Consider the following 14,465-nt stretch of genomic DNA (forward strand, 5'->3'; position numbering starts at 1 on the left):
GGACACGATACATGGATACAAATTAATCTCATAGTCCAAGATTTTGTTTCCTAATTTTCGATATATGAGGACTAAATTCAGACCACAAATTGCAACATCATTTTAATTCGGGCAAGGCTTTGCACATAAATGTCAACATCAAATCACCGAGGGACCCAAAGATATCACTTTTCCTCTTAATTGAAAAGGAATGAATAAACTTCAACTACATAATCATAACCTTTACTCATCATGTCATACATGGAGCTACATTTTATAACATTCATTACTGTTACGTTTATCCAATACCAATGTACAATAGATTTGTAAACTACAACTTACGCATTTCTGCTTGAAGAATAGAAGATATTATCCTCATAGAATTACTTGTGATTGGATCCATGAAGTAATATAAGAAATTTGAATTTATCCCAATATTTAAAATCTCATTTAAATAATCATGAGTATTAGCAGCAATCTCCACGTTATGCTTAATCACAACGGGCAATCAACTAATACTCTGTGACAATCTTAAATCATTAATTACTCCCAATAGTATAAATGGCAGTGGAGTTTCAAGTAAACTAATTACTCAGGAAGAAACACGAAAAATGAAACACAATTATAAACTAATTGTCTATGGTATCTTACTTCTGAATATAAATGAATCCCATTATTTAATCACCATAAGAATCACAAATTTATTGATTGTAAAAATGTTTCGGGTTAATCAACTTAACAACTAAAGTTTTTATCATTTCTCATGCCTATGCCCTTAGCATGCATATCATGATTTATTTTGGTCATTACTATCGTCGAAGAATCATCAGAAATATATTTACTTCACAACTAGATCTCCATCTTCAACTTTATTTTGGATGTAATGGAATTTCCAACTTCTATGCATTGACCTTCTGTGATATCAAGGATCATCACCTAACATGATTATAGCTTCACATAATATTTCTAATAGCAATTTGTTACTCAAAACAAATCTAAGAACAACTATAAAGTTTAATACTCCAGATATGCTCCTTGGATACTTCACTTGAACTAATGTTATCAAACTCATATTGTTGAGTCTACCACCATCTCCTACATGAAACCTTTCATGTTATCACACTACCATTTAAAATGAATTTCCATTTATACTATGACTTAGATTCATCCAAAAAAATTCGTGTTAATACAGCTCCTCTTAGCTATGTTCTCTACAATCTACAAGCAACTAGTCCTTGCTGTCTCTCAAATACCTCATAGTGTACTTGATAGTTGTCAACCGATTCAGTCGAGTAAACTTCTAATACAACCTCCAATGCTCAATACATCTGAGACATTAGAACAAGCAGTTGTCATGGCATACATGGTCGATCCTATATCCAAAGCATATAAGACTTAACTCGTCCTACCATTTTCATGACTAGAACAAAACTTTGAGATTCACTCAAGTCCTTTTTATGATACATATGAACAATCCCATTCTTGGAATTTTCCATGTTTATACTTTCCAACACACTATTTATATATGAACTTTGACTAAGTCCTACTAAACATTTTGACTTATACTTTTATATCCAAAGACCAAATATCAATGTTGATTCCCCTAATTCCATCATAGTGAAACAATTTCTGAGCTTTTGCATTTTGCAACTTAGGGACAATGTTTCCTATGAGCGGTATTGTCATCAACATGAAATATCAAGAAGAAAATGACACTCCCACTAGCTTTGACATGTACTCAAAACTCATCTAGAATTCTAAAAAGAAAATACTCTTTGACACTTCTCACGGGTACACATATTCTTTCTATGCAATGCTTGTTTAAATCCTTAAATAGACCTTTCAATCTTACACACTTTATTTGGATACTTTGTATGTTAAAATCTTTCCAAGATATTTCATACATCCTTCAAAGGTTTCATGTTAGGGAAATTCATTTCAACATCTATATTATCATATCTTATAATCAAAGAAGGCAACAATGGAAACAAATACCCAAATACACATTTTCTCAGCTACCGGTGAGAATGTTTCCTCATAATCAGTTTCTTAATTATGAGAGAAATCATTTCCCACCATATTAGATCTGGAGTCATAAGAATAGACTTCAGATCAACCAATTTAAAACTTGGTTATCCTTCAAGGACTGAATTTCACTATCCATAAACCCTTTTTATTTGCAACCTTAAGGGCCACCATTTCTTCCTAACAGCTATTAGCTTAAACAAATCAATCATAAAAAGCATGCCACGACATGGATAATGTATAAAGTTTAAAAAAATAGACAACCTGTAAATAGATCAGTTCTAATAAAACACCCCCAAAAACATATTTAGGTACAATTTTCACACACTTAAGCCCTAAAGGTTTTATTTTGAAGAGATAAAGAGACTCAAGATTCAATTTGGAGGATTAAGGTAAGAATTACTCCTCCTAACACATTAATTCCATTTTTAGGGCAAGACTTTGGAGATTTTGATGAAACCCTAAGTGAAGGGCTTGGACTTGAATAATGGTAGTGAGTTTATAATTAATGTTATATAACTTGATTATAGTCTATTTCATGATTTTGAATATCATATATTGAAAAGTAGAAGCTAAAATTGAAGGTTAACCTATGGGTCAAGAAAACATATATAGAGAAGATGACTTAATGAATTAAGTCATATGGTGGTAAAAGATGATGTATTTCATGTTCATAATTGATGAAAATAATCCTTTAAGAGATTTAGACAATTGATTTATGTATGAGTTATGAAAGTTTGAGATTATAACACTGTTTCCTAAAATAGGTTACATATACACACACACACACACACACACATATATATATATATATATATATATATATATATATATATATGTCTAGGTTATTGTATTATAAATATCTATTGTCTGGATGTAGGGTTGATTGTGGACCAATCATTTTAGTTATTTTAAGAAAATGACTAATAAATATTATTGAATTGAAGATACTTGGAAAATATCATCTAATTTCACTATAAGAGTATTTTTATCAATTAACACAAATTTAAAAAATGAAAATTGCGAATTTTAAGGAATTATTAATTCTCTTAACTTTAAGAATCTGGCTTTTATGAATAATAAATATATTAATTAAGTCATTCTAAAAGAATGTTTTAAAGACTAGTTTGAAAAAATATATATATTCATGTTATTGGACATGGTTCATTCCATGATGAGTCATGTTTTGTTACCTATCTCATTTTGGGGGTATGCCTTAGAGACTGCCACCCATATCCTTAATCTAGTCCCAACTAAGAAGGTTGCCAAAACACCTCACGAGATGTAGATAGGGAAACCTCCCTCGTTGGCACATGTTAAGGTTTAGGGTTGCGAGGTTTTCGTAAGACGAGATACTCACTGCAAGCTCGAGCCTCGTAGTGAGCGGTGTATTTTCATCGGTTATCCACGTAAGTCCTTTGGATATCTCTTCTATAGACCGAGTGACAACGTTGTCTTCGTTGCGAGGATAGGGGTTTTCTGAGAGCAAGAAATCATATGCCAAGAGGACACTGGGAGGAAAATTGATCTTGAAGAGCTTCAAGAATCAAACAATGAAGGAACCTCTAACATTGGTGCTCAATGCGAGGAGGAAACTCTTGTTGAATCGATTGACGAGTCCCTACCTCTTAGACATTCCAATAGAGTTAGTGTTCCACCCTTATATGGATTCCATATAGCTGCTGAGGGTGATACATTTATTAGTGATAGTACACTAGTAAATTTGGATGAACTTAACACCTACAAGGAAGCCATGACAGTCCCGAAGTCTGCAAAATGGAAATAGGCTATGGACAGCAAGATTCAGTCCATGTATGACAATCAAGTTTGGAACTTGGTTGACAATATGCCAGGTCGTAAGACGGTCAGGTGCAAGTGGATCGTCAAGAAGAAGACTGAAATGGATGGGAAAGTACACACGTATAAGGCCTGATTGGTTGTGAAGGGCTTTACTCAAACTCCCGGAGTTGACTATGATGAGACCTTCTCACCGGTAGCGAAGATTAAATCTGTAAGGATTATGCTAGCCATAGTTGCATTTCATGAATATGAAATATGGAAAATGGATGTCAAAACCGCTTTCCTTAATGGGAAGTTGGCTGAAGATGTTTACATGAGTCAGCCAGAGGGTTTTTTCAGTGCAGAGCACTCTAATAGAGTGTGTAAGATTAGAAATCCATTTATGGATTGAAACAAGTGTCTTGCAGATGGAATCTTTGTTTCGATGAGAAAGTCAAAGAATTTGGCTTTTCGAGAAGTGAGGATGAGTCCTGTGTATATGTCAAAACCAGTGGGAGTATAGTTAGCTTTCTCGTATTGTATGTGGACGACATACTGCTCATAGGAAACAACGTCCCAACCCTGTAGGAGGTTAAGTCCTGGCTTAGGAAGTGCTTCGCTATAAAGGACCTCGGAGAAGCTGCTTATATTTTAGGGATAAGGATTTTGAGAAATAGGAGTAAAAGACTAATAGGACTTAGTCAAAGTACTTACTTGGATAAAGTGTTGAAATGTTTCAGCATGGAAAATTCCAAGAAAGGGGAGTTACCAATCCAAAGCAATACCAAGTTGAGTAAGACTCAAAGCCCGAGTACCAATGCCGAGATAGTAGAGATGATCAGAGTACCTTATGCTTCCACAATTGGCTCAATCATGTATGCTATGACATGTACTCGCCCTGATGTGGCCTTCGCTTTGAGCATGGTCACATTGGACCGCAGTAAAGAATATTCTTAAGTACCTTCGAAGGACTAAAGAATGGTTTCTTATCCTCGGTGGGAGTGATGAATTGAGTGTGCGAGGGTATAATGACGCTAGTTTTCAGACTAACCGGGATAATTTCCGCTCGCAGTTGGGCTGGGTCTTTACCATAAATGGAGGAGCAGTGACATGGAAAAATTCCAAGCAGGAGACCGTAGCTGATTCAACGCGCGAATCAGAGTACATATCAGCAAGCGAAGCGTCGAAGGAGGCAATATGGCTAAAGAACTTCATCAAAGACCTTGGAGTTGTAACGGCCATAAAGGATCCTATGGAGATTTTCTGCGATAATGAAGGTGCGACTGCCTTAACCAAGGAACCAAGGGATCATGGCAGATCTAGGCATATCGACAGAAAATATCATTTCATTAGACATCTAGTAGAAGAGGGACTCCTTATAGTTAAGAGGGTATCGCCAGAAGAGAACCCAGTAGATCCCCTTATGAAGGGACTGAGTAGGGTTAAGCACTTGCCGCACGCTAGGAGCATTAGGCTGAAGGACGATATTAGTTTTAGTAATTAGATAGCCTTAGAAACTTGTAATAGATAAATTGTAATTGACATTTTGATGATTAAATAAAGGTGTTTTATTTATAAGTAAGGTTACTGTCTTATGTCAATTATTTACTATTGTTTCACTTTGCATGTTTTGACTTCCTAAATAATAAGATTATTTAAACTATCTATAGTCGGTCATACGTTGAAAGTAAGTATGAAAGAAGAATGTCATGAATTGGCTTGTATATTGTCTAAAGCGTTTAGACATAGCAAAAGTTTGCTACAACATTCATGAGTGCTTATGAAATATGATTTGAGTATTGGATTAAACTCGTACTCAACTGAATCACTTCATGGAATTTAATCACGAGTGATTGTGAGATGATAATATTATATAGTCTTTAAACCTAGATATATGAGTTGTTGTTTACGAGTCAGTTGTGCATTGATAATGTGTAAACGCACCAGTAACTTGATGTTATAAAACGCATTGTTGTGTATGATTTGATGAGTAAATAGTACAAGCATGTAAGTCGAAGTTTATCTGTTCTTTTTATCCTTCGAGGCTAAAAGCGATATCTTGGGCCCCTCGATGATTTTGTTTTGACTTATGTGCCGGGCTCGGTCAAGACTGAATCGATGTGCTCAATTAATTTCTATGTTAGACAAATCAGAGATCGAGAAACAAACTGTTGGACAATAAGTATGACTATGTTCCATGTAATTGTCCACACGATATCTTGAGAACGGAGGACTATACGATCCTTTATCTAAAGGATGTGTCAAAGTTCGACATTGGCTTTTGAGAGCTACGATTGCTAATCGGATTTTGAAGTCATACTTGCATTTATAGTTATTAGACTTATCCAAGTGAGAGACTGTTGGATTAGGTGTCTAATCCATAACTATATTTGGTATGTACTTGACCCGGTTGTACCATGATCCTTTTGGGTTGCCTTCACCAATGAAACTTGACTAGATGAATAATGGAGAAAGGGGTTATTATGGTTTATTAATATATTATATGAATAATATATTAAAGGAGAAATCATATTTGTTTAATTAATATTGATCAAAGAATTAGTTTAGAATCAATTTTGTGGTCAAGAGATATTAATTAAACATGGGGACTGATATTATAATTATAAGATAGTTGCAATATGGGATGTGGATCCCTTAGGAAAGGGATGGACGATTTTATATGGGAGCCCATATAGAAATCGTCCAAGCTAGGGATTCTAGAAGGATCTTGTCGGCTGCATAGATCCTAAGCAACCGGATTAGGTTTTTGACTGAAACCCTAACTCTGCAGCTATATAAGGAACCCTTGGGCACTAGAATTCGGCTACCACTTGAACCCTAGAGATCATAGAGCCGATTTTGAGCCTTCTCCCTCTCTCTCCAAGATCATCCAATTGCTTTGGTGTTTGTGATTCATTAGAGGCATCGCATTTGAGGTGCTAGGTTCTCAAAAGCTCAAGATCATCAAGCTTCAATTGAAAGGTAACATTCTTATTCTTATTTATGTTGATTCGTTTTGTTATATGCTAGATTAGGGTTTGCAAGTCTTGGACAATTGTTGCATGTACAAATAGAAAAACTAGATCCAAGAATTAGAGTTTGCATGTGCACCATAGGATGGATGATTTGCTCATAACACAACACTATCTATGTACCATAACTCCTTTATGACATCAGCTGGATGAATGTGGGTCATGAAAAATTAATCTTCCTACTTTTCTAATTCCTCTTCTATATACTTTGCTTGGTTTTGCTTTGTCTAACAATCTTCTTCTATATAACCGTAATTCTTACGAAATGACGCTCTACCTCTTCCTCGATCATGGGAATATCTACCTTGTTCTCCTTGGATTTGAAATGCATGTTCTCCATCTTGAGTCCGTGTTATGTTTATTCTTTCTTTATGTGCTTGTTGTGAGCCCATTAGTTCATCAAATGAAAATGTTGCAAGATCATTTAACTCTTCAATAGCCGCCACAACATGGTCGAAATTAGAAGGTAGACTCCTCAGTACCTTTGCTACAACTACGTCATCAAAGATTTATCTCCATAAGCACGCATTTGAATCACTATCGAATATGCTTTTGTCACTTACTCTTGAATGGTTTCACTTGCTTTCATGTTCAAGGTCTCGAATTGCCTTCTTAGGGACTGGAGTTTGAATGTGATCGCCTTTGTTGATCCTTGATATTCAGTTTTGAGAATGTTCCAGGCTTCTCTTGATGTGACTGTTGCAACAATTTTGGGAAAGATTGTTTCATCAATTGCTTGCTGGATGAAAAACAAAACTTTTGCATCTTTTTTTTTTATATTTTCTTTCTGACGTGTCTCAACTATGTCTGCTTCTGCATACCCATTTTCAACAAGATCCCACAAATCTTGTGACCTAAACAAAGTCTTCATTTTTGTACTCCAAAACTCGTAGGTGTCTCCTTTGAAGATTGAAATTTAAGGTTGCGATAGAATTTAAGGTTAAGACATACTGATAGTGTTGAGGTTGTGTGTGTCATTTGAACAAACCAATGAGACTTAGGTATATAACCTAAGCTATGATACCAAAATGTTGGTTCAAAACAACGGATGAAATATGATAAATGCTGCAAGATAGACATAATAGAACTTACAACTGAAAAGTAAAAACAAGAAATATGGAAAATTATATATGCTAAATGCTAAAGACTCACATGTATTATTTATGATAAACATATAATAGAAGGCATTTATAAAGAAAACTTACAACTGAAAAATAAATACTAAAAATATAGAAAGACTTGAGTAAATCCTTCTTAATAAATGAATGTTTTTTTGCCACATGTCAATCTCTCATGAGTTTTGACACTTGTGATTTTGTGGTATTTTTGAAATAAATATTATCCATTTGTCAATTTTTGGTTTGTTACAATTTTAAAATTAAAGTCATATACTCATATACTTATATATGTAAAGTATTAAATATGATATATATGAAATTAAATTGCAATAAATATGTATCTTCTTTATTTTAGAATTATACATTAAAAAATATTTTATATTACACTTTAATGTTTAATATTTTTTTAAATCAACCCGTGTAATACACGAGTTTCATACCTATAAATGAAATATGGAAAGAGTTCTAGCTGTTATGACTTATGAAGACTAAATACGAGTACTTTATTTTTTTGGGTAACTTTGAATTAGTCTTCAATAATACATATAAAATTAGATTTTTTTTTTTTTCAATCTAACTTTTCTAAATAAAACAAAAACTGTTTAAGGATTCTTAATTAACATTCAAATTGAACCCTCCAACAAATGGCATGTTCGACAAAAATAGCTAGCAACGGATAGCTTCTTGTTTGTAGTTTTTTGTTAAACGCTATGTAAAGTAGCATTTGGATTGAAAACGTTTTGTTTAAATTAAACGCTAGAAGCCTAATGAGACTTTCTGTTCAAAACAGAACGTTTTGTTAAACGTTAGAAGCTATCAAATGTTTGATGCCGAACCCGCCTAAAATCACCTAAGAAGGAAAATGGGAAGAACTAGTGCATTTGTTGAGTTCATTAATGGGTCAAAAAGCATAGGTATCATTCAAAACTCTATTGTTCGATTTTATACCAAATAAGCCCTAAATGGCATAAGTATCATGTTCAAACCCGACTAGATTCCACAAATTTCCATATTTTTTGTCAATTTTTTTGTTAAGCATTAGAAGGAACTCAAGTGGTCTGGCATAAAAAACCAAAAATAAACAAAATAGTTGGCTCAGGAAAATTAAACTCCAAAATAAGCATCCATCCCATTACCCTAACAAATAACTTCAAAAGTGTACAACCAAACCTACAACTAAAAAGTAAAACCACACGCAAATCAAATCGGGAATTCCATCTTCACCAAAGGCTTCATCAATTCCCCGGAATCACCCTCACCCCCATTCCGAAGCCAATCCTTAGCACAAACAATCGCCTCTACCGTTTCCGCCCTCAATGAACACCGATACTGATCCATCTCATTTCTCCCCACTTCAAAAACCGACTCCGGAATCACTGTCGACACCGGAATCGTCAAAATATCCCTCGCCATCTTCGAAAGCGTCGGATACTTCACCTTATTCAATTTCCACCACCCGACAACATCAAACTCATGCACCCTCGGCAACAGCGATTCCTCCAAATACTGATCCAATTCCGACTTCGATTGTTGACTGGCCGTCTCCATTATATACATATCAAAATCCGTCATACCAACCCCCTCAACATCCAAACCATCACCACCCCCCGCCGCTACACCACCGCCACCTGCCGCCACTGGAAGCGCAACATACTCAAGAAACAACTGGTGTATCCCTTCATCGACTAAATTTATATAACTCACCGCTTCCTCCCCGTAAATCTTCGTGAAACTAAATTCAACAAGCTTCATTTTAAACCGCGGGTCCATCACCACCGCAATCGCTAGAATCAAACAACAGCTTTTCCAATACTTATCGAAACTCTCCCGCATCGGAATCGCGATTCCGCTGATGGAAACGTCTTCGCTGGTTGCCCCACGTGCCAATTCCAGCTGGATCTTCCATGCTTCGTGGAAGAACGTATTTGTTGTCGGAATTGTTGATGATGTCAGCAGATTCGCGGTATCAAAAAGAAGTTTTAAATACGTGCAAAGATTCTCGACATGATTCCATTCATTCGGGGCTGGGGCTTTGCTGTAATCGGCATCGGAAGTGTCTAAAAAGAAGAACACCTCTTTCAATTCCGATGCCGTTTGTAACATCTCGTAAGTTGTATTCCATCGATTTTGATCATCGAGTTGTAAAGTTTTCGTGCTTGAGACTTGGAGTTGTTGTTTGAGTTCGAGAAATTTCTCTTCAAGAATCTCATTGGTTTTCACATACTTCACACAGTTTCTCACCTTTTTCACTGCTTCATGACCGGAATTGAGCGCTTCCATTGCAATTCCGGTTAAAGAACGAGCAAGACAGTGATTAAGCAACAATTGACCACCGAGGATGTTTGGATTCTCCGAAAGCAAACTTTTGAGACTCTCGATTCCGATTTCACTCAAACTCTGGTTTATTGTCAGTGAAAACAATCGCCCTTCCATATTCCAATCCGATAGACAAGAAGCCACCGCATGGCTGAAAGCGGAATCAGATTCCGGGTATGGTTCCATTACAACGTTTAGTAGCTTTCTGTGGATTTTCCAATCACTATCAACGAATTGACCCGTTACAAAAACATAACCTGTTGTTTGGCACGAATTCCAGAGATCAAGTGTGAGACAGATCCGACCTGGCATCCCTTCAATCAGATTCTGAATCCGTTGCTTCTCTCTAAGATATGTTGCGATACAGTCACCTTGAACAGTGCTAAAATTCACCATTTCAAAACGAGGCTGAAGGTTACGAATGAAAGCCATGAATCCAGGGTGTTCAACGATGTGAAGTGGGTAATCGTGTAAAATAATCATCCGGGCGATCTCCTGGCGACAGGTGTCAGCGTCGTATCCAACGAAAGGGAAATTGGTGGTGGTTCTGTAACGGCGTTTAGGTGCATCAGTGGTTGGTATGGCGGAATCGGGGGTTACCTTTTGAATTGGAGTGAATGGAGATAATGGGTCTTGTTGCTGTTGATTACGAAGAACAACTGGACAACTTCCTTTAGCGATGTGACGTTTGAGGTGACTGGTGCCGGCGACTTTGGAACCTGTGCTGTAAGCGAATGATTGTTTGCATTGTTTACAGCAAGCTCTTCTGCATCCTAATCCGACGGTTTCGATTGTGAAGTGTTCCCACACCATGGATTTCTTCTTTCGGCGTTTGATTGGTTGTTCGGTGTTGTTTGTTGGCTCGCCGAGATAGACCGGTTCCAGGTGCATCTCCATGTTGACGATGGCATTGTTTGAAGTAGGAGTTAACTCCATGTGAGTGAAGAAGAAAAAGACCTGATTTACACATAATCAAATTAGAAGAAAGTATGAAATTGTTGAACATTCGACTATGTTTGCGACAGACTTAAAAAATATCGAGATGCATTTTTAGAATTTTCTCAGTTGGGCCAATTTTTCGAGTCCAATGTCGCTACCAATACAGATAATAAAAATCAGATGAAAATTAAGTTATATTGAAGCAATATACTTCGTACATATAAAACTAAAAAGTCAAAAAGTAGCAATTTGAATGTCCATGGGCTGAAGTAGCTGAGCAGAACACCAAAAACCAGATCTAGGGTTTTTCCGATCAAATTTGGGCTTTTTCAAAGAAGGTACAAACAATTTAAGCCCAGAGAAGACTCGACAGCTTTTAAAATGCAGACGAACATTGAACATTAACGATTAGCTGAGCAGCGAACAAACAAGGCAAAAACAACAGTAAACCATCTTTCGATTCGATTTGAAACAAGTTCAAAAGTTACAGTAAGAAACATGAACAAACTCTTCAAACAAACAAGCAAAACACAGAATCATCGCAAATGAGATGAAAAAAAACAAGGTAAAACAGACAGACGAAAGCAGAACAAACTCAAAAACTAAAAAAACAAACAATGATCAGTGCTAGAATCAAATATATACCTCAAGAACAGCTACAGAAGACAATTACGCGATCTAAATCGAAGAAATCGGAGGCCGATCGGAGAATTCGAGATCCAGAAAGCGCTTCTTCGATGCGAGAGAGGAGAGAGAAGATTGGGCTTGAACCCGAGAAATTCAACTGGACTTTTGAATTGGGGTTTGTTGAGAATTTGAGATAATAATAATGATATCGAATTTAGGGGAAAACATAAAACTGTATTGGATATGGACTTTGAGATCCAATGAATTTCCACTGTGTGTTTTAGGTGTTGTGTGTGTAAACTGGACCACGGATGACGGACCTATAGGCGCTATGGTGCGGGTTGGGTGAGGAGTGGGGTGCAGCCCATTCACCCACATGGTTACTACTTGTTAGGTTTAGCTATTACAGGACCCCTTTTGTTTTTAAATACTTAAATTTTATTTTTAAATGTAAAAGTATATGAAAAAAATTCTAGTAAATTCTAAGAACTCATGTAATTGTTTCCTAAATTTGTAAAAATAGTTTATTAGATTGTAATGAAAAATGAATATATCTTTTGATCTAAAGATGATTTGATAATAATATTTTATTATTGATCAAGTTATAAAAGAAAATCAAAATAACCTTATGTATCAAAGGCAAAACTACTATTTTTTTTTAAATTTATATCGTGTTTACTGTGAAGCGATTAAAAATTGTTGTTTAACTTAAAAACTTGAGCATGCATGTAGACCTTAATAAAATTTGATTGTTGTCTTATGAACTGTTTGATTGATTAGTTTCTTATTGACCCGGTTCGATTAGACATTTTGACTGACCTGGTCCGATTAGTGTGTTTGATATCATTTATTTTGCAGCTTATTCAGTGCACAGTCAGTCCATGATGCTTGGATTCGGTGTGCTAAAAAAGAAAAAGCTAATTGGAATATGGACGTTTTTTTTGCCTTTGCTATTAATACAGGCACTACATCTCCTTCAATCGATTCATGAAGCTTTTCCTTCCACACCACCAGTGCTCATTCCAAAAACATGTTTTCTCTTTTTCTTGCCCTTAACGAACGACCAGATCGATCTTAAAAAAAACATGACGACGTCTCCTTCTTCAGCGCCGACTCCTACCACCTCCAGTCTCCTCCCCCAACGCCACCCTCCTCCAGTCCTGTCGCCACCATCGCCATCCTCTGGTCCAGTCGTCATCCTCATTGATTGTTTATTCGCTGATTTTTGTTCATAGCTTCTTCAACTAAAATCAAACTCCGATTAGGACTCTCTCTTGCTCATGTTCTCGCTATCGTCATCTAGCAATTAACGACATCACCAAGTCCATCGGTAAGCAATCATTCTTCTATTTATGCAATTCAATTTCTTCCATATTCATGCTTTTCTCCCTTTATTTCTCTCAGCTTTTCAGATTGACTTATATTCTCTCAAAATGGATTTGTGTTGAAGCTTTCTAGTTCGTGGATTTTCCCCAATTTTGAACACAGATCACGCAAGGTACTATGAAATTATTCTTAATTATTATGAAATTAAATTGTTTGTGAGTTCTAATTAAGCAACTCTTACCTCTCTTTGTCTGTGGCTTTTGAGTTCTGATCATGATGTTGATTCTTTCATCATACATTGATTTCGATTTATATCAATTTCGATAAAAATAATTGGTTATTAGAATGAAATATATAGACTCCATTATAATATAGCGTATCACCCAATTATCATGTTATGATGATGATGATGATGATGATGATGATGATTCATCATTTAAATCTTCTCATATCCTAAATGCATTAAGTGACTTGACGATGCTTCTAAGGATATGATGTTAGATAAGCACAATCAGAAAAGAGGTTTCTTGTTTCTGTCTCTAAAATTGGGTTCTTTGATAGTAATTATTCTTCTTAAGTGTTTGTTTGTGATGAGCCAAATATATAAAAGTATTGTGGATTATTGAGTAGTAACAGTTGGTGTTTATTTATACTATTAGGATTTGGTGGAGGGTGGTAAAGATTATGTGAGCAGTGTTTCAATAGAGATTAATTTTTTCTTGAAAGCAATTAGAAGATGGCATAACACTTTCCAACAAACCTAAAAAAAGGATAAAAGAGATTGACCAAAAAGTGTGTCAAAGGTGACAAAGGGACAAACATGTTACCTCTCATTCGGATTCAGTTTAATTCGATCTATTGTACCGTCCAGATTTTCGAGTCAAATTTTATTCATTTTTATTTATTCAAAACATAAGTCTTACCATTGTATTACAAAAACCATTGTCATACATTAATGTATAACAGAGAGTTTTAACGGAAGTATTAAAACATTATTGACGCCTTCGATGTAGGTACAGTCATGCGTGAGGTTTTCCTCGATCGGAAGAACAACCTGAAAAATAGTTATTCAACAATTGTAAGTCGATGCTTAATGAATTCCCCTAAGATACCACATACCACAACATAGATGCAATGCATACACATAATGACCTTCAGCATAAAGTTGGTCTACCTCTTGGCCTTCAACATAATGTTGGCCTACCCCTTTTTGCCTTCAACATATAGTTGGTCCGCACTTTGGCGTTCAGCATAAAGTTGTTCAACCTGGGTCTATTGGCCTTCAACACGAGGCTGGTCCACCTTCAACTCCATCATAATACAT

The 14,465-nt window shown here is 35.8% G+C and overlaps 1 pseudogene across 1 annotated transcript; it reads right to left on the reverse strand.

Moving 5' to 3' along the window:
- Positions 1-9,011: 9,011 nt before the first annotated feature.
- LOC145066136 (zinc finger BED domain-containing protein DAYSLEEPER pseudogene) lies at positions 9,012-12,029 on the reverse strand (annotated as a pseudogene). The gene is made up of 2 exons (XR_013688644.1): positions 11,834-12,029; positions 9,012-11,206 (listed from the first exon to the last, which is right to left on the reverse strand). The product of XR_013688644.1 is annotated as a zinc finger BED domain-containing protein DAYSLEEPER pseudogene (transcript).
- Between the last annotated feature and the right edge of the window lie 2,436 nt (positions 12,030-14,465).

The sequence above is a fragment of the Lactuca serriola genome, chromosome 8 (assembly GCF_051521515.1).
Source record: "Lactuca serriola cultivar US96UC23 chromosome 8, Lser_US96UC23_V15, whole genome shotgun sequence".
NCBI classification, from domain to species: Eukaryota; Viridiplantae; Streptophyta; class Magnoliopsida; order Asterales; family Asteraceae; genus Lactuca; species Lactuca serriola.